The sequence below is a fragment of the Macaca nemestrina genome, chromosome 2 (genome assembly GCF_043159975.1).
Source record: "Macaca nemestrina isolate mMacNem1 chromosome 2, mMacNem.hap1, whole genome shotgun sequence".
In the NCBI taxonomy this organism is placed as follows: domain Eukaryota; kingdom Metazoa; phylum Chordata; class Mammalia; order Primates; family Cercopithecidae; genus Macaca; species Macaca nemestrina.
Window position 1 is genome coordinate 129,634,903 of NC_092126.1, and position 25,886 is coordinate 129,660,788.

At 42.0% G+C, this 25,886-nt stretch overlaps 1 long non-coding RNA gene across 2 annotated transcripts in view; it reads left to right on the plus strand.

The window, feature by feature from the left end:
• LOC112427056 (uncharacterized) overlaps window positions 1-14,572 on the plus strand; it is an 80,666-nt gene extending 66,094 nt beyond the window's left edge. The window contains exons 5-6 of one of the 2 annotated variants that reach the window (XR_011620174.1): window positions 11,467-11,591; window positions 11,722-14,572. This is a non-coding gene — a long non-coding RNA (uncharacterized lncRNA). Of the gene's footprint in view, window positions 1-11,466 lie in introns of both variants that reach the window. The other variant, XR_011620173.1, reaches the window with a different exon arrangement.
• The last annotated feature ends 11,314 nt before the right edge of the window (window positions 14,573-25,886 follow it).

Here is a 25,886-nt window from a genome sequence, read left to right on the forward strand (position 1 = left end):
AAATTCCCCTCTGTAGGGATTGTACCATCATGTATTTCCATCAGCAGTGTATGACTGCGCCTATTTCCCTGTGATCTTGCTATCAGAATGATTTGCCATACTTTATTTTTTTATTTTTTTATTTTTTATGTTTTTGAGACAGGATCTCGCTCTGTCACCCCTGCTGGAGTGCAGTGGCTTGATCATGACTCACTGCAGCCTCGACCACCCAGGCCCAAGTGATCCTCCCACCTCAGCGTCCTGAGTAGCTGGGACTACAGGTGAATGCCACCATGCCTGGCTGATTTTTATATTGTTTATAGAGAGTGGGGTTTCACCATGTTGCTCAGGCTGCTCTCGAGCTCCTGGGTTCAAGCGATCTGCTCACCCTGGCCTCCCAAAGTGCTAGGATTACCAGAGTAAGCCACCACGCCCAGGCTGTCATACCTTTTGATTTTTACAAATCTAGCAGGTGGAGAATGGTATTTCAATATTGTTTTAATTTACATTTATCTAATTGGGGGCAGTTTGCACGTCTTGTCATAAGTTTAAGGACCATCTGTACATCTGTATTTTTTGTGCTGAATTGTCTGTCCATGTGTCTTTCCCCTTCTTTTATTAGTTTTAATCTAATTTTAAAATGTTCTCTCTCTCTTTTTTGGAAACAGAGTCTTGCTCTGTTGCCCAGGCTGGAGTGCAGTGGTGTGATCTCTGCTCACTACAACCTCCGCCTCCTGGATTCAAGTGATTCTCGTGTCTCAGCCTCCTGAGTAGGTGGGACTACAGGTGTGCACCATCATGCCAGACTAATTTTTTTTTATTATTTTATTTTCATAGACACAGTGTTTCACCATGTTGCCCAGGCTGGTCTTGAACTCCTAAGTTCAGGCAATCTGTTGACCTCAGCCTCCCAAAGTGCTAGGATTATAGGCATGAGCCACCACACCCAGATAGAGGTATTGGTCTTTTTTTATATATATATTTATGTATTGCAAATATTTTCTTTAGGTTTGTCCAGTTGTCTTTTTGTCATACACAATCGTTAATGTGTATGACAAAATACACATTATGCAGTCAAATTTATCCCTCTTTTATTGCCTCATTATTCTTTATTTTTGAGTCATTATAAAGTCTTTCCCTACGTTAAGGTTAATGAGGAATTCACCCATGTTTTCTTTTAGTATATGTACAGTTTTATTTATTTTTTCCTTTTTCATTTAGCTTCCTGGTCCATTTGGAGTTCATTCTTGTGTGCGATGGGAGATATGAGTTTAACTTTATCTTTTACAAGTGGCTATTCATATATCTCAGCCCTGTTTAGTAAAAATCTATCTTTGACCCATTGATTTGAAGTGCCATCTTTATCTTATGCTAAATGTGTTCATTTCAACTTGAATCTATATTTGGGTGTTTTATTCCACAAGTCTGTCTTTTTTTTTTTTTTTTTTTTTTTTTTTTTTTTTTTGCACCTGTTACACTGCTTTGATTATAAAGTCTATTGGTCTGGTGAGGCAAGACCACCTTTGAAGTTTTTCTTTTTCAGTGTGGGTAACAACTATCCTGACTTCTATCCCCTTAGATTGAATTTGCCTTTTTTTGAACTTCATGTAAATAGCATCATATGGTATCTGTTATTTTATGTCTGACTTCTTTCATTTGATCTTGTATCTGTGAGATACATTCATGCTGTTGGAAGTAGTGACACCTTGTTCATTTTCAGTGTTATGTCGTATTTCTTTGCATTTCTCTACCACGATTTATCAATCCGTTCTTTTGTTGATACATATGTAAATTGTTTCCAGTTGGGTGCTGTTGTGAAGAGAGCTATTATGAACTTTTTTTTTTTTTGGCACACCCATGCACACATGTCTCTCGGAATTCCTAGGAATGAAATTGCTTGGTCATAGGATAAATGAATATTTAGCTTTGGTAGACAATACCAAGCAGTTGTTCAAAGTGTCTGTACCACTTTGTAGTCCCACCAGCCATGTATAAGGTTTTCAGGTGTTGCATAGCCTTGCTAGCACTCGGTATTGTCAGTCTGGTTTTTTTTTTTTTTTTAACTAAAAAGTAAACTTTGATGTCGAAAATGCAAACTTGGGGAAGGCAGAAAGATCACACACAAGGCTGTCACTTCACACTTGGGAGGTTCACAGCGGCCCAGACGGTGGGGAGGCTGGGAGTATTGTCAGTCTTTGAAGCTGCCTTAAAAGAAAAGAAAAGAAAGAAAACCTTGTATGACATAATTCTTCTTCCTCTTGAAGCTCAAGAGTCATTTCCTAAACAGGAAATGGCTAGAAACAAAACAAAACAAACCCAGCAAGCCCCATTTTTAAAAACACACCTAACAAGTTACTTATGGCAGTCATCGGTTTTATAGAAAAATGTAGAAAAGCTGCTTGAGCCTAGATCAAATGTAGCAGGCAGTTTGTTGTTTACCCCAAAGCCATTTTCAGGCTGGGACAGTGACTCACAAGTGTAATCTCAGCACTTTGGGAGGCCAAGGCAGGTGGATTAACTGAGGTCAGGAGCTCGAGACTAGCCTGACCAACATGGTGAATCCCTGTCTCCACTAAAAATAGAAAAATCAGCCAGGCGTGATAACATATGCCTGTAGTCCCTGTTACTTGGGAGGCCGAGGCAGGAGAATCTCTTGAACCTGGGAGGCAGAGGTTGCAGTAAGCCAAGATTGCGACACTGCACTCCAGCCTGGGCAACAAGAGCGAAACTCTGTCTCAAAAAAAAAAAAAAAAAAAAAGCCATTTTCTTCCTTTTCGTCTTTCTAGCAGTTTTGTTCAGCATGTTCAGCAGGGAAGGTGATCTTATCCCTAGCTTAGGAGCGAATCTTGATACATCTAAGCTAATCAAGGCTTTCTCTTTTTATTGAGACAGTCTCTGTCGCTCAGGCTGGACTGCAGTGGTGCGATCTGGGCTCACTGCAGCCTCCACCTCCTGGGCTCAAGTAATCCTCCTGCCTCAGCCTCCTGAGTAGCTGGGATTACAGGCATGAGCCACCACACCTGGCTGATTTTTGTATTTTTTAGTAGAGATGGGGTTTCACCATGTTGGCCAGGCTAGTCGCAAACTCCTGACCTCCAATAATCCTCCAGCCGCAACCTCCCAAAGTGCTGGGATTACAGGTGTGAACCGTGGTCCCCAGTCCTAATCAGGGCTTTCTTATTCCTCTCACCAGCAGTTAGTTTAGGAATGAGCATGTGACCGAGCCTGGCTAATAAAATATGAGGTATGAGGAACAGTGGCACAGCTCTGGAGAGGAGGGCTCCTGGGAAAGCCAGTTTTTTACTGCTAAAGAAACTCCAGCAGAGACGGCCCCTTTTTGCCTCCGGATGTGGTATGTCTGGATGTGATGCCTGGAACTGCAACAGCCATCTGGCTGCCAGCCGAAAATGAAGCAAATCCATGAAAGAATCAGAACAAATGGAGATGGAGCCTTAAATACAGGATCTGGAACCTGCCCTATCCAAGTTTATGTGAAGTAACAAACCCACCGATTGTTTAAGACCATTTGAGCTGGGATTTTCTATTACTGACCATTCCACCTAATACCGCTAGTACTGGGCTTTGTTAGAATAACGTAGAATAACAAAGGGGAGACAAGGCTCTTTCTTATCCCCTGCAAATATGTTTTAGCAACCTCCCCCCTTTGTTCTAAACCAGTGGTTTTCAATCTTTAGCGTGCCTCAAAATCACCTGGAGAGTTGATTAAAACAGCTTGGTGGACTTAGCTGTCAGAGTTTCTGATTCAGTGGGTTTGAGATGAGGTCAAGAATTTGCATTTTTAGCAAGTTCCTAAGTGACTCTGAGGCTGCTGGTCCAGGGACCACACTTCAAGAGTGATTATTCTAGAATACAGACAACATCTTACTGCATTTAGTAATATGTTTTTTTAAAAAGTCAGATAATATATATCATGGGCATGGGCTTCTTTTTCATGTTGAGAAATATATATATATATATATATTTATTTATTTATTTATTTATTTATTTATTTATTTATTTTGAGACAGAGTCTCGCTCTGTCGTGCAGGCTGGAGTGCAGTGGTGCGATCTTGGCTCACTGCAATCTCTGCCTCCCGAGTTCAAGCAATTCTCCTACCTCAGCCTTCTGAGTAGCTAGTACTACAAGCACGCACTACCAAACCCAGCTAATTTTTGTTTTTTTAGTAAAGATGGGGTTTCACCATCTTGGCCAGGCTGATGTTGAACTCCTGACCTCAGGTGATCCACCCATCTCGGCCTCCCAAAGTGCTAGGATTATAGGCGTGAGCCACCGTGCCCGGCCAAAAAATAGAAATCTTTATCATCATTTTGAATAACTACCTAGTATTGCATTATATGGATATACTAGAATTTATATAACTGTTTCTAATAGCATATTCAGTTATTTTGTGGGGTTTTTTTGTATTATTACATTAACATGAACAACTCTATCATAAGTATCATTTTATATCAATCCTGATTAACTGTTTAATAATTTCCTTAAGGCAAATCCTCAAAGTAGAATTGCTGGATCAAAGGGAAATGTTTGGGGCTTTTTTTTTTTCTCATATCATCTTCATAATCCACCTAATTTCTACTTCCAGATATATTGCCCTTAGATTTAGATATTTTGCCATGGGACTTCTGGTTGATCCTGCCTCAGTTGACCAAGGCCTTGGCCATTTGCCCTGTAGGGGTCTTTCTTTCATGTTGCAAGAGTTGAACACTAAAGACCATAGCACTGCCAGGCCTGGGCTATCTCATTCCTAACAGTTAATTTAATAATTTTTACCAGGGAGAGAATGGAAGCCTGGGAAGTTCTTAAGACTTCTGTCTTTCTCTACATCATGAGAATTTGCGCATACTTTCTGCCTTTGTCATATTTCTATTTGAGAATAGAGGCAACCAACTACTCAATACTCCAAAGAGAAAGAAAGAAGTTGCATTCGGATGTCATCTGTCCATTATCTCAGACATAAAAGAAAGTCACCCTGCAGAGGGAAAAGCTGGGTCCAAGTTATGTCTTTATGCTTGACCATAGAATAATTTATTTTCAGATGTACTTGCCCTCCTAAATCAGAGCAACACTTCTAGTTTAGATGGGACTTCTAGTAGAATTCAAAAAAGTGTCCTCAGTTGAGTGCGTTGGTTCATGCCTACAATCCCAGCACTTTGAGAAACCAAGGCGAGTGGATTGCTTGAGCCCAGGAGTTTGAGACTTGCCTGGGCAACATGGTGAGACCCTGTCCTTACCAAAAAATAAATAAAAACAAAAATTAGCTGGGTGCGGCAGTACACACCTGTAGTCCCAGCCTCTTGGAGGCTGAGATGGGAGGATCGCTTGAACCCATGAGGTTGAGGCTGCGGTGAGCCATGATTGTGCCACTGCACTCCAACCTGGGCAACAGAGGGAGACCCCATCTCAACAAAAACCAAAAAACAAAAAACAAAAAGATTTCCGCACCAGAAGAGAGCTGGCAAACAAAATACCAGTTATGACTGGCTTTGGCTTGAGTTCTTTAGAAAGTAGAGCCTGGGGCAAAGCTTAAGGTGCCTAATGCAATTTTATTATTATTATTACTATTATTCATTTTGTTTTGTTTTTCTAGAGAGATGGGGTCTTGCTGTGTTGCCCAGGCTAGTCTTGAACTCCTAGGCTTAAGCAATTCTCCTGCCTCAGCCTCCCAAAGTGCTGGGATTACAGTCATGAACTACTGCCCCCAGCCCAATTTTATTTTAAATATAAAAGTTTGTGTCTCTTTCCCTTAAAAACACAGTATTGACTGGTTCATTATGTCACTGATATGTAGCATCCAAGGTTGTTGCAACTGTTGCCAATTCTCAGCCATTGTGTGGGGTGGGGGTAGATGAAGAGAGAGAAAGAGAGAGGAAAGGGAGGAGGAAGATGATAGAGAGAGAAGGGGTGTTGAGGGAGAGGTGTAAACTTGCTTGTTTTCAGGGGCAATTTCTGGAATTTGCATATATCACTTCTGCTCACATCCCACAAGCAAGAACTTGGTCAAATAGCCACTCAGTTCAAAGAGTTTGTTCTGTATCCATGCAGTCATGAGGAAGGCACTAAAATTTTGATCTGGGAGTTTCAAACCCAGGGAGATGGTGAGGGCAAAAGACAAACCAGGCAAGAAAAGATGTGAAGCAAGGTGATGCTTTGTATCTGGAGCCAGTCATGAGGAGACATGTGGGCCGCTCAGCAGGCTTGTTTGGTTTGCACACGGTTCTTTCTGCAAGGGTTGCAGAGGGGAGCTATGACTGGAAATGGTCCCTGGGAGAGGAAAAAGAGGGGAGATTCATCTGCTCCTGTCTCGTATTTCCTGTTGGTTTGTTCCCGCTGGCCGAGGCTTACACCCGTAAGGAGCGACACCTCCTCTCTTCCTGTTGTGTAACCCATCCCCTTGGCAACGGCTCAGGAAGCAGATCCCATGCCCTGGGAGTGGAAAGGTAACCCACATGAATGGGGGGCACGGACCAGGAGAGGGGAAGCACCTGAGAAGGTTTACTGGGTCTGTGTTCCAATATATTACTTAATGGCATTTTGAGTTGAAAATAAAAAGGGCTTTGATGAAAACTTTTCTAATTGATGTCCATCTTTTGGAGTCCTGAGTTGGTTTCTCAGTACCTTGCCAAAAGAACTAATTGATCAGAGGCTGATAGGGAGAAGGGCCTCTCCCTTGATCTTTGGCCAAGAGTTCTTCTAGCCAAAGAATGTTTTTGTCAGACATTGCAGAAACCTAAAGGAGGGTTTCTTCTCCCTGCCCTCCCCAACCCATGGATGTCCATTAGGATGCTGCAGAAAGTGTTCCCTCCCTCCCTTCCTTTCTTCATTTTTTCTTCCTCTTCCCTTTCCTCTCTTCCTCTCCTCTCCCCTTTCCTTCTTTCCTTCCTTCCAAAAGGGAAATTTGACAGTGATTACCTTTGTTTTGTTAAGAAGCATGAACTCCTTATGGCATTTTTCCTAGAAAACAAGCAATGTGCAAAGTGGCCTTTCCATATGGCATAGAATATGGACTACTGGCCAACCAAGTTAGAATATACTTTAGGCTGCCTTTGTCTGGGCCTGACAAATTTCTTTACTGTGAACCTGTGAACTTAGAAATGCAGCTGAATCAGGTTGGGCGTGGTGCTCACACCTGCAATCCCAGCACATTGGGAGGCCGAGGTGAGAGGATAGCTTGAGGCCAGGAGTTCAAGATCAGCCTGGAAGACAAAATGAGAGCACATGTCTACAAAAAAATTTAAAAGCCAGACTTGGTGGGATGTGCCTGTAGCCCCCAGCTATTTGAGAGGCTGAGATGGGAGACTGTTTGAATCCAGGAAGGTAGAAGGTAGAGGCTGCAGTGAGTTGTGATTATGCCACTGGGCGACAGATAAGCAAAAGACCCTCCACCCGAAATGAGAAGCGGCTTCAGTGGAAGCATCTGGCTGCTCTCCAGTGATCTTTATTTTTTATTATTATTATTTTTTTTTTGAGACGGAGTCTCGCTCTGTAGCCTAGGCTGGAGTGCAGTGGCCGGATCTCAGCTCACTGCAAGCTCCGCCTCCCGGGTTCACGCCATTCTCCGGCCTCAGCCTCCCGAGTAGCTGGGACTACAGGCGCTGCCACCTCGCCCGGCTATTTTTTGTATTTCTTAGTAGAGACGGGGTTTCACCGTGTTAGCCAGGATGGTCTCGATCTCCTGACCTCTTGATCCGCCCATCTCGGCCTCCCAAAGTGCTGGGATTACAGGCTTGAGCCACCGCGCCCGGCCTAGTGATCTTTAAAAACAGAAAATGGATCATATTGGCACAACTGCTGTTTGAGAGTCTGAATGCTTAGTGATTAAGCTCACATCCTCTAGATTCGAAAGCATCTAATTCTAAATCTTCCTCTAAGTATCTCAGTGAACTTAGGGATGTTACTGAACACTTAGATTCAGTTTTATTTTCAGTATAATGGGGATTATAATACCATGAAGTATTATAATAGTATCTGTTACACAAAATTAGCCGGGTGTGGTGGCGTGCACCTATAATCCCAGCTACTCGGGGGGCTGAGGCAGAAGGCAGGAGAATCACTTGAACTCGGGAGGCAGAGGTTGCAGTGAGCTGAGATCAGGCCATTGCACTCTAGCCTGGGCAACAAAAGTGAAACCCCATCTCAAAAATCATAATAATAATATCTGTTATACTACTATCTACCTTACATGAATGTTGTAAGGGCTAAATGAGATAAAACATATCAGGTTCCTGGCACATAATACATGCTCAGTGAATGGCAGAAGCTATTGTTTTCATAGTAGTAGTCGTCGTCATCATCATCATCATCTTATTGTATGGCTTACTATTGTTCCATTGAGGATTGCAGAATAAAATGTTGACACTGGTCAAGGTATTTAACATTTGAGGGTCTTTAGTGACCCTTCATCTCAGTAAAGGGACACTAGCAATCGTCAAGCATGCAGGCACGTGAGGATGGTGCTTGCACAGTATCAATCCCACAGTCGTTGGTTTGTTACAGGTTATACCACCATCATGTTGAACGTTTTAAAAAAGTATCTTAGCCCTTCCATCAAAGGGCAAGGGTGATTACCTGCAATTTCTTTCCCAGTGTCTTGTTATGAAAACTTGTGCTGGGCACGGTGGCTCATGCCTGTAATCCCAGAACTTTGGAAGGCCATGGTGGGCAGATCACCTGAAGTCAGAAGTTCGAGACCAGCCTGGCCAACACGGTGAAACCCCATCTCTATTGAAAATACAAAACTTAGCCACGTGTGGTGCCGGGTACCTGTAATCCCAGCAACTTGGGAGGCTGAGGTGGGAGAATCGCTTGAACACAGGAGACAGGGGTTGCAGTGAGCTGAGATTGCACCACTGCACTCCAGTCTGGGCAACAGAGCAAGACTCCACCTCAAAAAAAAGAAAACTTGTAAATGATGTTCAGGGTTTGTTGAAATCCCTGTGGAGGTTCCAGGTCTCACCTACACACTAAATGATTCTTCTTGTCCTTGGAAGCTCTCTGGTGCTGTAGCTTAAAAGGAGCACATCTAACTTTCTAATTCCAGTCTTTATCTTAATTTAAAAAAAAAACAAAACACCCAAATACCTTCTGTTAAGTTTATTAGGGGAATAATGCTGTGGTATTGCTAATTGCTGGCAGACACATCGATCCATTTGTTTAACCTCAGCCTAGAGTGATTTTACAGTTATCAGTTCTGTTCATTGGTCTCTAATAGAAAGTCAGAGCTTATCCCATAAATTCTGCAGCTGTGGAACTAGGAACATTAGGACTCTTCCTTCCTATTTTGGATCATATATCATTGCACTGGCTCCCTACCCCCAGGAGAGATGTATTACAGATGGAGTGTGTGCCCCATAAAATAAAGTGTCATATTTCCTTGATGCAGCAATTCTTAGCTGCAAAGACATTGATTCATCTGGTCAGTGCTAGCTTCTAAATGAGAAAAAAAGAAAGAAAGATGATTAGGAAGATTCATCCTTTGACTCTCTCTCTCCGTTTCTCTACCAAGCCTACTTTTATAAAATGACTAGGTTGCAGAATCTGCATCATGGGGTCTGAACTTTCTAGTTCTTGATCCTTGAAGGAGATAAAAGTGAAAGCAGAGTGCATCTTCTGAAAAGCATCCTGGGGAAGGTGGACTTTGAGAAGTAACCAGTTGTGGACAAATGAACAAACTGGCTCCTGCTTTCCTCTCTGACCTCTTCTCTGGCCTTGATCCCCCCCCCCCCGACCTTCCTCCAGTCCAACCTCAGTGGACTCCTTAAAATGCCTCAAATATGCAAGTTCTGACACTTTCTCAGCACAAATGACCACTTTCTTGGAGAAGCTTCCCCAGTAACCCGGCTGAGAGGAGCTCTCACCCTATCCTGACAGTACTCTTTTAACACTTTGCCCTGTTGTATCTTTTCCTTAATGTACTAGCTGGAGTTATGGCTTTATTTACTTGCCCCAGTTTGTGCTTTTTAGTGTTTTACTCATCTAAAACATAAATCCCATGAGAGCAAAAACCTCATTTGACTTTTTCCTCTACTCCAAGGTACTGGAAAGGAATTCTAGAATTTATTTTTTTCTCCGTTTTTAATATATTTTTAAATTTTAAAATATTAACTTAAGCCCTCTTTCTTTCTTTCTCCCTTCCTTCCTTCCTTCCTTCCTTCCTTTCTCCCTTTCTCCCTTTCTCCCTTTCTCCCTTTCTCTTTCTTTCTTTCTTTCTTTCTTTCTTTCTTTCTTTCTTTCTTTCTTTCTTTCTTTCTTTCTTTGTTTCTTTCTTTCTTTCTTTCTTTCTTTCTTTCTCTTTCTTTCTTTTTTTTTTTTCTGAGACAGGGTCCCCCACCCATCACCCAGCCTGGAGTGCAGTGGCACGATCTCGGCTCACTGCAACCTCTGCCTCCCAGGCTCAAGCAATCCTCCCACCTCAGCCTCCCACATAGCTGGGACTACAGGCATGCACCACCATGCTGGGCTATTGCTTTGTATTTTTGGTAGAGACAGGTTTTTCTGATGTTGCCCAGGCTGGTGTCGAACTCCTGAGCTCAAGCAATCCACCTGCCTCAGCCTCCCAAAGTGCTGAGATTACAGACGTGACACTTGTCTGAGACTATAGAATTGAGTAAGTACAAAGAGCTCTTGATATGGGCTCAGATGATTTGGGTGGCAGTTCCAGAACTGTGTAAATGTGGTCCAGATTCCTGTCTTCCTGAGTTTCATTTCCTCGTCTGTAGAATGGGAGTAATAATACCTACCTCACAGAGTACTTGTGAAGATCGTTGAAACAATGATCAAGAAAAAAATATATACATATATTTTTTGAGACAGGGTCTTCCTCTGTAGCCCAGGTTGGAGTGCAATGGCTTGATCATGGCTTGCTGGTCTCAAACTCCTGGGCTTAAGCAATCCACTTGCCTCAGCCTCCCAAAGTGCTGGGATTGCAGGCGTGAGCCACCACGCCTGGTTGATAAAATATGTTTTATTCTGTTACTGGTTTTACACTTGGGAGAGATATGAGGGTTTCCTAAAGGACTTTGATAAATGAAAGAATGACAATGAAATCTCATGATACTGAAAGGGAAACTCACAATCTGAGACAGGTGGTAAAATTTAAGATGCTTATCCCCCCCAAATAGAAAGTATGGAAATTGATACCCACAAGAAATTACATCAATTGACTGTACAGATTCTAGAATGTTAGAGCAGGAAGATTTGTTAAGATACAGTTGAGTGATTTTTAGACTTGGCTCTCTGGAGTACTGGAGTTTTGTTGGAGCCCCCCAGGATCTAGGATGTAGTAGGAAGCAGCCAGGAAAGAGAAGGAGCTGAGCTGATAGAAATACATGTCCCATCTCCCCTAAGTCAATCAGATTAATTGAATTTTAATGCTTTTTTTTTTTTTTCACATTGTTTCAGAAGCTAGTTATTTATTGTTCAGAATCCCATTCCTCACTCATTCTTCCTGACTGTGATTTTGTGTGCAGGGAAATGGACTCAACTTCAAGCCATGGAGTGTGATCAAGGTCATTCACGACAATCCTGTTCTTCAATTTCTCAGTCTCCCTAGAAGCTATGGATTGGTGTATGACCCAGTTTTAGCCCATGAAATGTGAGAACTGCTGCTAAAGTTTTTAGGAAGCTTTTATTTTCTTACTAAAAAGGGACATATGTGGCTGATACGGTCCTTTCCTTTCTTCCTCCTCCCTTCCATGCTAACATCATGTCTGCCACTACAACAGCAATCTTGTGACCATGTGGCTGTAAGCACAGGAACGCCTGGAATCTCAGAAACATTGGCTCTGACCTCCGTGAGTCACTGAACCAATTCCGGCAACCACCTGGCTCCAGACTTCTTGCCATGTGAGGAAGAAGCCATTATCGTCTAAACCAGTGTAAAGGTTTTCTGTCACTTGAGTCTCAAAAAGCATTCCTCACAGATATACGTATATTGTGCTTCCAGATAAGATTTTGTTTAGATCTAGGATTCTGAGGCTAAAAAAAATTTGAAATATGATCTCATCCCATCTTTTCATTGTAGAGAGATAAGGTAATAGTTTCAGTTGTCTGTTGCTGCATTACAAACTATCTCAAAACTCTCTGGCTTAAAACAACAACTGTTTTGTTACCTCTTAGAATTCTGTGAGCTGACTGGGTTCAGCCGGGCAGTTCTTCCGCTCCTTGTGATGTCTGCATTGCCTAGAGTTACCAGTAGGCTCAATGGGCTCGTTTGTCTAATGCCTTGACAGGAACGTTGGGCTCAGCTGGAACACAGGTCCTTTCTCTCTCCTCATGCAGTTTCAGAGCTTCTCCCTGTCTATGTGACCTCTCCACGTGGACTTCCTACATGGCAACTTCACACCCCCAAAAGCAGAAGCCACCAGGCCTTCCTAAGGCTTAGGCCCAGATCCAGCTTTGTGTAACATCTGTGACGTCCCTTTGGTTAAAATGAGTCAGATTCAAGGACAGAGGACTATCTGAGGGCATAAATACAAGAGGTGTGTTTTATGGGAGGCAATCTTTGCTGATTAGCTCCTATAGAAACTGAGACCCAGACTGTGAAAAGTAGTTGTCTAAACTGATAAGAGTCATAAGTATTTAAATTAGAATGTCACTGAAGGGATGAGAGCTCCAAAGCAGGATGGAATGGGAGGGTGGAGGGGACAGGCAAGAGAAAGGACTTGTCCTCAGCCCAGGGTTTTTAAATCTCAGCACTATTGACATTTGGGGCCAGATAATTGTCTGGATGGCTGCCCTGTGAATTGTAGAATGCTTAGTAGTATCCTTGGCCTCTACCTGGATGCCATTAGCATCTCCCCTCCAATTTTGATTTATTTTATTTTATTTTTTTGAGACAGAATCTCGCTTTGTCATCCGGACTCGAGTGCAGTGGCTTGATCTCGGCTCACTGCAACCTTTATATCCTGGGTTCAATCAATTCTCCTGCCTCAGCCTCCGGAGTAGCTGGGACTACATGCAGGCACCACCACACTCAGTTAATTTTTGTATTTTTAGTAGAGACAGGGTTTTGCCATGTTGGCCAGGCTGGACTTGAACTCCTGACCTCAGGTGATCCACCCATGTTGGCCTCCCAAAGTGCTAGGATTACAGGCGTTAGCTACCATGCCTGGCCCCCATTTTCTTGTATGTCATGATTTTGCAGGTGCAGAAAGTGGGCTGGGCTGGGTGATTCTTCTAATCTGGTTGGAGTAGCTGGAAGTCTGTTGATAGTATTCACCTGGTTGATAAATTAATCTACTCATGGAGGAGCAATGTGAACTGAATCATGCAGCCAAGCATGTAAGAACATATGAAAAGTAATTACACTATAGTGTGTAGGAAGAGAAGGTTGGATATTCCTGGGGAGAAGATTTCAGTCTTCTTCTCCTCCATGGCTATTACAGAAGTGGAGGTAAATGACCGGAAGTTTGGTTAATTGCAGCCTAAATAACAAGAGACAATTTTCTAGTGTGCAGAGAAAACAATGCCATTGAATCCTGGGCATTCCTCTAGTTCATCAGTCTCATCTCATCGAATGATTGAGCCTTGACCTTCTGAGCTGAGGATTCTTGTATCAGAAGCCACAGTTTTACACATTTCTCCAGGAATACTTTCTAGGCTTTTCCAAGGAAGAAATATTTGTTTCTTCTGCTGTGTTTCTGCAGTGGTTTTCACTTACAGGAAGTCCTAATTATCTGAGGAAAACTACCACTAGATAAAAACATTTTAAATGAGGAGCAAACTTCAGTACATAGCATAGGTGTGTGTTCAGGGTGCACACAGGTTCAATGGGAATTTTCCTTGAAAGGAAACAAAAATAAAATTATAAAAAAGTTATTTTTCTTATTCAATAAAGTGTTGTTTCTGATTGCAGTACATGCAAGAGGCAAAGAATGAAATAAGTATTGATTGTTTTGTTTTGAATAGAAGTTTAAAAAAGTTGTTTTTCAATATAGTGAGACCTTTTCTCTCCAAAAAAATTTAAATACGGAGTGTGGTAGCGTGCCCCTGTTGTCCCAGCTGCTTGGGAGGCTGAGGCAGGAGAATTGCTTTAACTTGGGAAGTAGAGCCGAGATCACGCCACTGCACTCCAGTCTGGGCCACAGTGAGACTCTGTCTAATTTAAATATATATATACATATATATTTTTTTGAGACACAATCTTGCTATGTTGCCCAGGATGGTCTTGAACTCCTGGCCTCAAGCAATCTTCCTGCTTCAGCCTTCTGAGTATGTTTTACATAAAATTTCAATCAGTAAAATTTTATAAGATGTGACAAGTCATCCTTCACTCAAGTGTCACTTTTTCATCCTAATAAAGATCAGTTTTGTATTTATATACACTCACGTACACATATCTATGTATGTGTATGTGTATGTATGTGAGTGTATATCTGTATGTGTATATGTGTATATCTATACACACACATACACACATAAATATGTAAACACACTCTAGGTCTTCAATATTTTTAACTTTTTTGATCTGTAGTATACTTAGAGAAAAATGGCTAGGTGCAGTGGCTCATGCCTGTAATACTAGCACTTTGAAAGGCTGAGGCAGGAGAACTGCTTGGGGCACGGAGTTTGAGACCAGACCCCATCTCTACAAAATATTTAAAAATTAGCCAAGTGTGGTGTTACGTGTCTGTAGTCCCAACTACTGAGAAAGCTGAGAGTTGAGGATTGCTTGAGCACAGGAATCCGAGGCTACAGTGAGCTATGATTACACACTGCACTCCAGCGCCAGTGACAGAGTGAGACCCTGTCTCAAAAAAATGAAAATAACTTCAGAAAAAGTCATAAGTTCACAACTCAGTGAATTGTAATTTTCATAAGTCACTCACACCCAGGTAGTCAGCACCTAGCTCCAGAAACAGAACATTATCAGCCTCTTAGATGCTCCTCTCTTATTCAAAAGCAGTCGTTATTCAACTCCACCCCCACCCCAAGTAACAACTCTCCTGACTTCTAACAGCATAGATGAATTTTGATTGTTTTTGAACTTCATCGAAACGGAATTGTATTTTGCTATCTGGTTTCTTTTTCTCCATATTGTATCTGTCAGGTTTACATATGTTGTTGCTAATAGTTTTTTATTCATTCTCATTGCTGTGTATTTCATAGTATGCATATACCAACATTTCTCTGTTCTACCATTGATGGATATTTGGGAAGTTTCCAGTTTGAGGCTTTTATGAATAGGGCTGCGAATGGGGTTCAGGACATGCTACGTCCCAAATACGGAACCTTGGCATTCGAGAAAACCACAGAAGCAAGAAGGTCTCTCTGACCTTTCTCACCCTTCTCCACTGATGTAGTCTATAAAAACTAGCTGACCTTCCCCTGAAAGTAGGTGATTAGATTCTCCTTCCAGAGAGGTCCTCCCTATACCTGGGGGAAAGGAACGAAGACACAGAGATGCCAAGAAGAATCTGAAGAAATAGACTTTGTAAGTTCCCTCCAGCTTATTCCCATTAGATCCTACCTGTTTGTCCTCCAATCATACTTTGACATGATTCTTCGGGTCTTCTTTTCTAAAGGCTCCCATGTCATGTAAAACTTACGTGAAATAAATCAGTATGCTTTTCTCTTGTTAGTTTGCCTTTTGTTATAGGGGCCTCAGCCATGAACCTTGTGATGGGTGAGGAAAAGGTTTCACTTTTTCTCCCCTAGTGCTGCTAAGAACATCATAGTATGTGAGTTTTAGCACACATGTGTATCCGTTTCTGTTGGGTCGTGATGTAGTTGTTCTTGCTTATGAATCTGTTAACTTAGTCATATACATCAAAATTGTTGCTTCGATGACATTTTGCCCATGCTTGGAACTACACATGTTCAGTTTCATGGACATTTATATACTTTATGAAAGAATACACAGTGATTCAGCACTAAAAAGAAAAGTTATTATATGCATGGTTTTCACAGCTTTTGTGGCTACAGAAGTAAAGTAGCAGGGTGCAAATGATGTTATTGAAACAAATATTTGTCAAAGGAGGAATGACATCAATTCCTCCAAGTGTTTTGTGGAAGGAACCTAAGAAGGCGGACACCCTCAAGGAGCTGAAGCTGCCAGTTATACTGAGTTCATGCTGTTTCTCAGATATATGCAAAAGCATTTCCCATGACACATCATGCAACTGAAGGCAAGAGAAATGGCCAAATTCCTTGGAATAGATGATACTTCAGCCGGGCGCAGTGGCTCACGCCTGTAATGCCAGCACTTTGGGAGGCCACGATGGGCAGATCATGAGGTCAGGAGTTTGAGACCAGCCTGGCCAACATGGTGAAACCCTATCTCTACTAAAGATACAAAAATTAGCTGGGCATGGTGGTGCATACCTGTAATCCCAGCTATTGGGGAGGCTGAGGCAGTAGAATGGCTTGAACCCAGGAGGCAAAGTTGCAGTGAACTGAGATCATGGCACTGCACTCCAGCCTTGGTGACAGAGCAAGACTCCATCTCAAAAAAAAAAAAGGAAAAAAAGATGCTTCAAAGCAGTGAAGAGCTGATGTGTCTCATTCATGTGTAATGCAGGACTGTTATTAAGACCTTGCGTCATATTTAAGTGGCCCCATTTTTATTCTTCCTTGGAGGTAGATAAATAACAAGGCATTTAGTAGCTATGATGTCTTATAACTGATAAAATATGATAATCAGAATGATCATATTAAAGCTGTAATTTATTGGTCCAGGCATTGTGCTCAGCAATTTACAAACATTCTCTCATTTAATTTCATTCTTCACAGCAGTCCTATACAGTAGATAATATATTTTAGCCTTAGAGACATTAGGCACCTTGTGCAAAGGTACATTGGTAGTAAGTGATGAAGCCAGGACTTAGACCTGAGTGTGTGGCTTCGTGAATGCTGAATCTGCTCAGCACCTGGAGGCCTGAGGTTTTCCAGCTGCTCTGCTGGAGGATGAATTCAGCTGAGGTGACCAGGGACGGGAAGATCGTGCTGGCATTGTGTCTAGGCAGTGTTCTTCACTCCAGCTTTGACAGCCACAAAGCTACCACTCTGGCCCTAGTTCTGACCATTTACCTGCACTAGTTGTAATAGGTTCCTTAATAGAAGTTTCCCTGCTTCCAGGCCGGGTGTGGTGGCTCTTGCCTCTAATCCTAGCACTTTGCGGGGCTGAGGCAGAAGGATCACTTGAGCTCAGGGTTCAAGATCAGCCTGGGCAACATCGTGAGACCCTATCTCTATTAAAAAAAAAAAAAAAAAGTTTCCCTGCTTCCAACATTGTCTCCTATCACCCATTCTCAGCACAACAGCTAGAGTGAGCATTTATTGATTGATTGATTGACTGATTGATTGATTGAGACAGGGTTGCACTTTGTCACCCAGGCTGAAGTGCAGTGACACCATCTCGGCTCACTGCAGCCTTGACCTCCCAGGTTCAAGTGATCCTTCTGCCTCAGTCCCCCAAGTAGCTGGGACAACAGATGTGTGCCACTACACTGGGCTAATTTCTGTATTTTTAGTAGAGACAGTGTTTCATCATATTTCCCAGGCTGGCCTCAAACTCCTGGGCTCAAGCAATCTGCCCACCTCAACCTCCCCAAGTGCTAGGATTCCAGGTGTGAGCCACTGAGCCTGGCGTAAACATTTAAAACATAAGTCACGGCCCTACCCCAAACCCTCCAAAGGCTTCCTATCTTGGCATAAAAGCTGGAGTGTGCGGGGTCCTACAAGACCTTGTGCCAAGACTCTATGTTACTCTCCCCATTCCCTCCCTCAGGTACAGGAATCCCAGTCTCCTTACATAACCAAGTTCAGGGTCTGTCTCACTGTGTCATCCACCAGGAACAGAGCTGGAGACAAGGATTTGAGTGTAAATTGTTTATTTAGAAAGTAGGGAAATTGGGAAAGGAGATGGAAATGAAAGGGTGTGCCACTCAGCCAGCTACCCCTGTGGGCAACTGATCTCAATTCTACTGGCAAGGTTTGGGAGCTGGTGTAGAGCTTGCACGTCAGGGGTGAACAATGTTAGCCCTCCAGAGGGGCCTGTCTCAGGCCTGGGGTAAGGCAGGGTCCAGTGCCCAGAGAAGGCCTCCTTCAGGCAAAAGGGATGCTGATACTGGTAATTTGACATCAGGCTGGCACTAAAATGGGAAAATTTGAGGCATACGGTCAAGACCTTGAAAATGTCCACGGCAGGCCCACAGATTTACTGTACTGTCTGCCTAGAATATTCTTCCCTCAGATAATCCCATATTGCTCCTTTAGAACTATATTCAAATGACTCTTCAGGGAGGCCTTTTGTGATCTTCTCCAAATTGTCCCCCAACTCCTAGCACACACATGTATCTTGTTTATGGTCTTTCTTCTACCACTAAATAGAGGCACCACTGGGCAGGCATTTTGGTCTGTTACATCCGCTGCTTTATCCCCAATACTTGGTATGGTGTGTGGTACGTAATAGGAGTTCAATAAATATTGAATGAATGCATGAATGAAAGGTCATTTTAAAAAACCTCTATTTGTCTCCTGTGTCTATTGTCAATTGACTTGGAATCCTTAGGAATAAGGAATATGGTTAATTGACATCTTCAAACTCCAATATATATCTATTATTTTGTATTAGGGCCTGATGGTGAATAGCCTTCAATCTCAGCCCCCTCCACAAATGTTGAACATCTACCATGTGCCAGACACTGTTCAAAGTACTAGGAATACTGCGGTATATCAACTGGGAATGACTTTTGGCAGGAAATGACAGAAACACCGACAGCAATGGCTTATACCAAATAAGGGTTTTATTTTTCTCCTGTAATTAGAAGTCTAGACACAGACAGTCCAGTGCCTGCACAGTGGCTCCAAGGGGCCACTGGGACCATGCCTGCCTCTGCCTTCTCTATGTGGTCCCAGCTTGCTGCTCTCCCTCCAGCAGTGTCTGCATTCCAATAAGGAAGGGGGAATGGAAGGGGAGAATGTGTGTTCCAGAGGATTCCTCCCTCCAGGATGCTTTCCTGAAAAGCTCTACCCAACAATTACTGGTCTATCTCTTTGCACATCTCATGGCTACCCCTAGCAGCAGGGGAGCTAAGAAATGTAGCATTTGTTAGCTTTTGTTTTCCTTGATGGGCTCCTTGTTTTCTGTAAACACATTTGGGAAGTAGGGTACAATTAAATGCATCTTGAGTAGGTGACTAGCAATACCTGCCATAAGACTAATCATCATGTTCTGTTGAAGCTGTCACTATAGTGCAGGCAAGCCGAAAACAAGGAAACAAACACACACCAACTTGTAAACAATTCCAAATGTAATAGCCACAAGTGCTGTGCAGGGTCCTTAACAATAAGGGGGAGTTAGAAGGTGACTCAGGTTCTATATCATACCTGGGAGTCAGAGGAGCAGCTCTCCAAGGAAGTGACATCGGAGCTGAATTCTGAATGATGAGGCAGAGGCGACTTTGCCAAGATCAACTGTGGTTTTACCGATCCTTTGTTGGTTATAATTTAATCCCAGACAAGAAAGAAGTATAACCATGTCTGCCTAGTTCTATAAAACCCAGCCTTCAAGGATGTGGGATAAATCATCCTTATTTTTCCTAAACATTCTCTCAGAGCTGTGATGAGGTTTTTTTCTCCTTCTGGTGCTTCTCTCTCCCCTTCCCTTCCCTCCCTCTTCTCTCTCACAGATAGCAAAAATTGGGGTGGTTCCTTGACAATAATGGTAAATGATCACAGAATGGAGCATGAGAGGAAGTTTTTGTTTGTTGTTGTTGTTTTTGTTTGTTTGTTTGCTTGTTTTTGAGACGAAGTTTCTTCGCTCTTACTGCCCAGGCTGGAGTGCAATGGCACAATCTCAGCTCATCACAACCTCCACCTCCCAGATTCTTCTGCCTCAACCTCCTGAGTAGCTGGGATTATAGGGGTATGCACCACCACGCCCAGCTAATTTTGTATTTTTAGTAGAGACAGTGTTTCTCCATGTTGGCCAGGCTGATCTTGAACTCCCAACCTCTGGTGATCCACCCGCCTCAGCCTCCCAAAGTGTTGGGATTACAGGCGTGAGCCACTGCATCCAGCCTTTTTGCTTTTAAAGCCTAACAAAGCTTAATGTGGCTGGGGTGAGGTGGCTCACACCTGTAATCCCAGCACTTTGGGAGGCCGGGGTGGGCAGATCATTTGTGGCCAGGGGTTCGAGACCAGCCTGGCCAACATGGTGAAACCCCGTCTCTACTAAAACTAGAAAAATTAGCCGGGCGTGGTGGCTCACGCTTGTAATTCCAGTTATTCAGGAGGCTGAGGCAGGAGAATGTCTTGAACCTGGGAGGCAGGAGGTGGAGGCTGCAGCAAGCCAAGATCAGGCCACTGCATTCTAGCCTGAGTGACAAAGCGAGACTCCATCTCAAAAAAAAAAAAAAAAAACCAAAAACTAAATGCCAGAAAAAAAAAATTTTTTCAGGGAAATAAGCCAGACATGGGTAATTTATAAGAGAGGGAGTAATTCTAGGAAAATTCTGTTTAACCCATCAGCCAGTCCATCAAAGAAGAGGATCTCTGTAGCATTGGGTGAAACTCTTGATATGTCACATTCTAATCCACATAGCCACCGTGCCGGCCACTTATTTCTTTTTGAGACTGTTGCTGAATGGTTTCTTGCTGCCAGCTCTTTTCTCCCAATATTTTTATGCTATAGTTATCCTTTATCCTTTACCTAATATAGGTTACAGATGCAAGCAAACCCCTTTGTGTGTGTTAAGAACTATAGCTCCTATAAAATTCTGGCTAGACCCAACTCAGCAGGTGTGTTCAAGTCTACTTGCAAGAGACTCAACAGGGAGCAGGGCGGAAAAATGTCAGTGAACATTGTGGTTGTAATAGAACCTTACTTCACATTTCCCAGTGACTATGCTTCATATAGAAATGTTCAAAACATATCCCACTGCATTTCGTTTTTAGATTGCGGCATGGTTGTATTGTTTTTCCCCTTGTTCTTTAAAGACTAAGTACACTTTCATCCCAGACATTACCAAAATCATACAGATGATTCAGCGCTTAGACAAAAACTGCCTGATAATTTTCCATCTTTATCATTTTTCATTCTTGACCTGAATCTTTTGGTATTGTGTAAGTGCTGCCTAAATGGAAAGTTTTTTCTTTTTAATTTTAAGAAATATGTGTTATAAAGGGTTCAGACGTGTTACTATCTTTATTATACTTTATTATACATAACTCTTTTTTTCTTTTTTGTGGAAGTCCCTGCTCTTTAGCCCATTGCACTGGCAACTGTTGATAAGAAAACCATATAGTCTTTTTTTTTTTTTTTTTTTTTTTTGAGACAGGGTCTTACTCTGTTGTCCAGGCTGGCATGGAGTGGTACGATTTCTGCTCACTGCAGCCTCGACCTCCCAGGCTCAAGCAGTCCTCCCACCTCAGTCTCCTGTATAGTGAGGACTACAGGTGTGCACCACCATGCCCAACTAAGTTTTTTGTAGAGGTGGGGTTTTGCCATGTTGCCCAGGCTGGAAACCCTATAGTCTTAATTTCTGATTTCTATGAGTTATTCAGGCAATAACTCTGCTTATAGAATAAACATCTAAGGTGAAAGATTTTGATAACCAAAATTGTTTTAAAATGTTACTGAAATCATTTAAATAAATTAGTACATTAATATGAAGAAGTTATTTACAATGATTAGCAACCATGTTCTTAAAATATTTAATGAAAAAATGTACTGATATCCTGTTGAGTGAAAATAAGGAGGCTATAGAACGTTATTACTAGATGATTTCAGTTTTGTAAGATGTATTTTAAAAACTGGAAAACAGCCAGGCATGGTGGCATGTGCCTGTAGTCCCAGCTACTTGGGAGGCTGAGGTGAGAGAACTGTTTGAAGCCAGCAGCTTGAGGGTGCAGTGAACTATGAGCGGAGGTTGCAGTGAGCCAAGATTGCGCCACTGTACTCCAGCCTGGGTGACAGAGTGAGAACTCATCTCAAAAACAAAAACAACAGCAATCAAAACAACCTTGAAAATAATATATTTGAATATTAACCACTGCATGGTGGGAATTGGAGTAGTTTTAACTTTTTTATTGTGTATTTTCTTACATAGTTGGAATTATTTTTATTTTTAAAATGAACATGTAAAGCCTTTTTCTTTTTTCTTTTTCTTTTTTTTTTTTTTTTTTGAGAAAGAATCTCACTCTGTCACCCAGGCTAGAGTACAGTGGTGCAATCTTGGCTCACTGCAACCTCCACCTCCTGGGTTCAAGCGATTCTCCCACCTCAGCCTCCTGAGTAGCTGAGATTACAGGTGTGCACCACCACACCTGGCTAATTTTTGTATTTTTTAGTAGAGACAGGATTTCGCCATTTTGGCCAGGCTGGTCTCAAACTCCTGACCTCAGGTGATCTGCCTGTCTCAGTCTCCCAAAGTGCTGAGATTACAGGTGTGAGCCACTGCGCTGACCGTAAAGTCAATTTAAAAAAAAATACAAGCTTATTTTTCAATAAGGAGGTAATGCATGAGGAAGAAGGCATCAGCTTAGAAACTGAATAGATGTGGGTTTAAATCCAATTAAGCATTGATTATACGGTCATGAACCTCATAATGATGTTTTGATAAACGAAAGATAGCATATAAAACAGTGGTTCCGTAAAGATTATAAAGGAGATGAAAAATTCCTATTGCCTAGTGACTAGCCTTTAACATCCATGGCACAATGCATTACTCCCAAGTTTATGGTAATGCTGGTGTAAACAAACCTACTGCACTGTTAGTTGTATAAAAGTTCAGTACATACAATTATGTAAAGTACATAATACTTGATAATAAATGACTACATTCCTGGTTTAGATATTTACAGGACAGGATAAGTTTTTATTTTTTGGAGTCTTGCTCTGTCACCCAGGCAGGAATGCAGTGGTGTGATCTCGGTTCACTGCAACCTTCTCCTCCCGGGTTCAGACAATACTTCTGCCTCAGCCTCCCAAGTAACTGGGATTGTAAGCATGCACCAACACTCCTGGCTAATTTTTGTATTTTTAGTAGAGACAGGTTTCACCATGTGAGCCAGGCTGGTCTCAAACTCCTGACCTCGAGTGCTCTGCCCACCTCAGCCTCCCAAAATGCTGAGATTACAGGCATGAACCACTGTGCCCGCTTCATTCTTTTACTTATATATAAAAAATGTTGGCCTGGCACGGTGGCTCACGCCTGTTATCCCAGCACTTTGAGAGGCCAAGGCAGTTGGATCACTTGAGGTCAGGAGTTTGAGACCAGCCTGGCTAACATGGTGAAACCCAGTCTGTACTAAAAACACACAAAAAATTAGCCGGGTATTGTGGCGCATGCCTGTAGTCCCAGCAACTTGGAAGTCTGAGGCAGGAGAATCACTTGAACCCAGGAGGCAGAGGTTGCAGTGACCCTAGAGATTATGCTACTGCACTCCAGCCTGGGCAACAGAGCAAGACTCCATCTCAAAAAAAAAAAAAAAAAGTCAACTGTAAAACAGTCTCAGGCAGGTCCTTCAGGAAGTATTCCAGAGGAAGGCATTGTCCCTGTAGGAGGTGACAGTTCCATGCTTATTGTTGCTGCTGAAGATCTGCCACTGGGACCAGATGTGAAGGTGGAAGGCAGTGATACTGATGATCCTGACTGTGTAGACCTAGGCTAATGTGTGTGTTTGTCTTAGTTTTAAACAAAATTCAAAAAAATAAAACATTTTAACTTTTCAAAAGTAGAAGAAAATACAGAGTAAAGATATAAAGAAAAAATTTGTATAGCTATACAATGTGTTTGTGTTTTAAGCTAAGTGGTTTTACAAAAGAGTCAAAAGTTTAAAAAATTAAAAAGTTTCGAAAGCGAAAAAGTTACAGTAAGCTAAGGTTAATTTATTATCAAAGAAAGAAAACAGAATAGGTTTTCTTTATACTCCTTTATCATCTTTATGGGACCACTGTTTTATATGGTATCATTGACCAAAACATCATTATGGGGTGCCTGACTGTATAATAAATGGTTAATTGGATTTAAACTCACATCTGTTCAGTTCCTTTTTTTTTTCCTTTCCAACTTCTAAATTCAGAAGGTATATGTGCGGGTTTGTTACATGGGTAAATTGCATGTCTCAGGAGTTCAGTATACAGTTTATTTTGTCACTCAGATCATGAGCATAGTACCTGATAGGTGGGTTTTTCTCCTCACCCTCTTCTTCTTCTCCACCCTGAATATTTGTAAAGTGAATTTAGTGTAGCCTAAGTGTACAATGTTTATAAAGTCTACAGTAGTGTGCAGTCACGTCCCAGGCCTTCACATTCACTCACCGCTCACTCACTGACTCACCCAGAACAACTTCCAGTTCTGCAAGCTTTGTTCATGGTAAATACCCTATACAGGTGGATCATTTTGACCTTCCTTGCCATATTTTTACTGTAGCTTTTCTGTTTTCATGTTCAGATCCATAAATATTTACCACTATGTTGCAGTTGCCTACAGTATTCGGGACAGTCACATGCTGTACAGGTTTGGTACCTAGGAGCAATAGGCTACACCATACAGCTTGGGCGTGTAGCAGGCTATACCAGCTACGTTTGTGTAACTTACACTCCATGTTGCTTGCACAAGGATGAAATCACCTAATGATGCATTTCTCAGAAGAGTATCCTGGTGCTTAAGTAACACATGACTATATATGTAACCTAAAGCTCTCAGAGCTTCCCTGTCTTCATCTATTGCCCAGGGAGAGGAATCAGCGGTTCTCCAAAAGCTGTACCTTTTTCCATAAATATAAGGATGAAGGGCTGAGATGATAGTTGTTAGAATTATATTGAGAAATGGTAGAGGCATCTGAGAAAGCAAGGCCATGAGATGAAAGCAGAGAGAAGGCGGTTCGAGTGGAGCCCTGATGAGGTTCATGCTCATGGTTGCCCAGCCATCAACACGGCTCATCACGCCTGTTTCCAGATTGCTTCTAGACCTTAGCTACCCTCATTCTATAAGATGGAATGACAATGCGTACTACATACAGATCATGAAAAGATGCAAAGAAAATGCATCTCCACATTGCAGTTACTCAATTAGATTTATTTCTAATACTCACCACCACCCACAATTGGAAGGAAAGAAGGGCTAGAACATTAAAGTTTCCATTTGTGCTGAGACTGCAACTTAGCTATTTAGAAGTTATTTTAGCAGACTTCCCTCCAGTGGAAAAACAAAACAGGGATAACTAGTTTGACTCGGTCTTTTTATCTCTTTCCATTTAAACACAGATATCCTGTTGTGATAACCTTTGACACTTTATTACTATGGCCGCAGTAAATAATAACTGCCCTTATTTTGTGATGTTAGCCCTGGTTACACAGCACCATTAATTACTGAACATAAAAGTTGAAGTTTTTGTGAATAGAAGGAAATGTTATTTGAATTCCTTTGCTGGGTTCACTAAGTTTATGTGAGGGTTTGGGTGGTTTAAATGGCGAAGAGAGAATCATTGAGTTGCGTGTTTGTCACAGAGAAGTGCCCCCACACCAAAAATAAGAACCAGCCAATCTGGGGCCAGTGGGAAAATGTTAACAGACTTGCAGAACTTCATTGGAAATCTGAGTTTGAGTCACGATGAAATTAAGAAATCAACTTCCAAGCACCCTCAAGTTACCTTAATTGCTTAGAGAATGTATCTTTAGTTACCTTTCTCACTATAAAACAGTACTTTTTGTTATAGAAATAGTGTGTAAGGACTTGAAACGGAATGACTTAAAAATCACTAAAAATCATGTCCATGTCTTTGGAAAAAGTCTTGGAAATGATTTGTCATCAATCTCCATATTGATCAGGACACAGAGTTGGAGATTTTGTCACTTTTCTTCTTTGACAGTTATCATCCTTTGTCAATATTTATTTTCTTTCCTCTTTTTTTTTTTTTTTTTTTTTGAGATGGAGTTTCG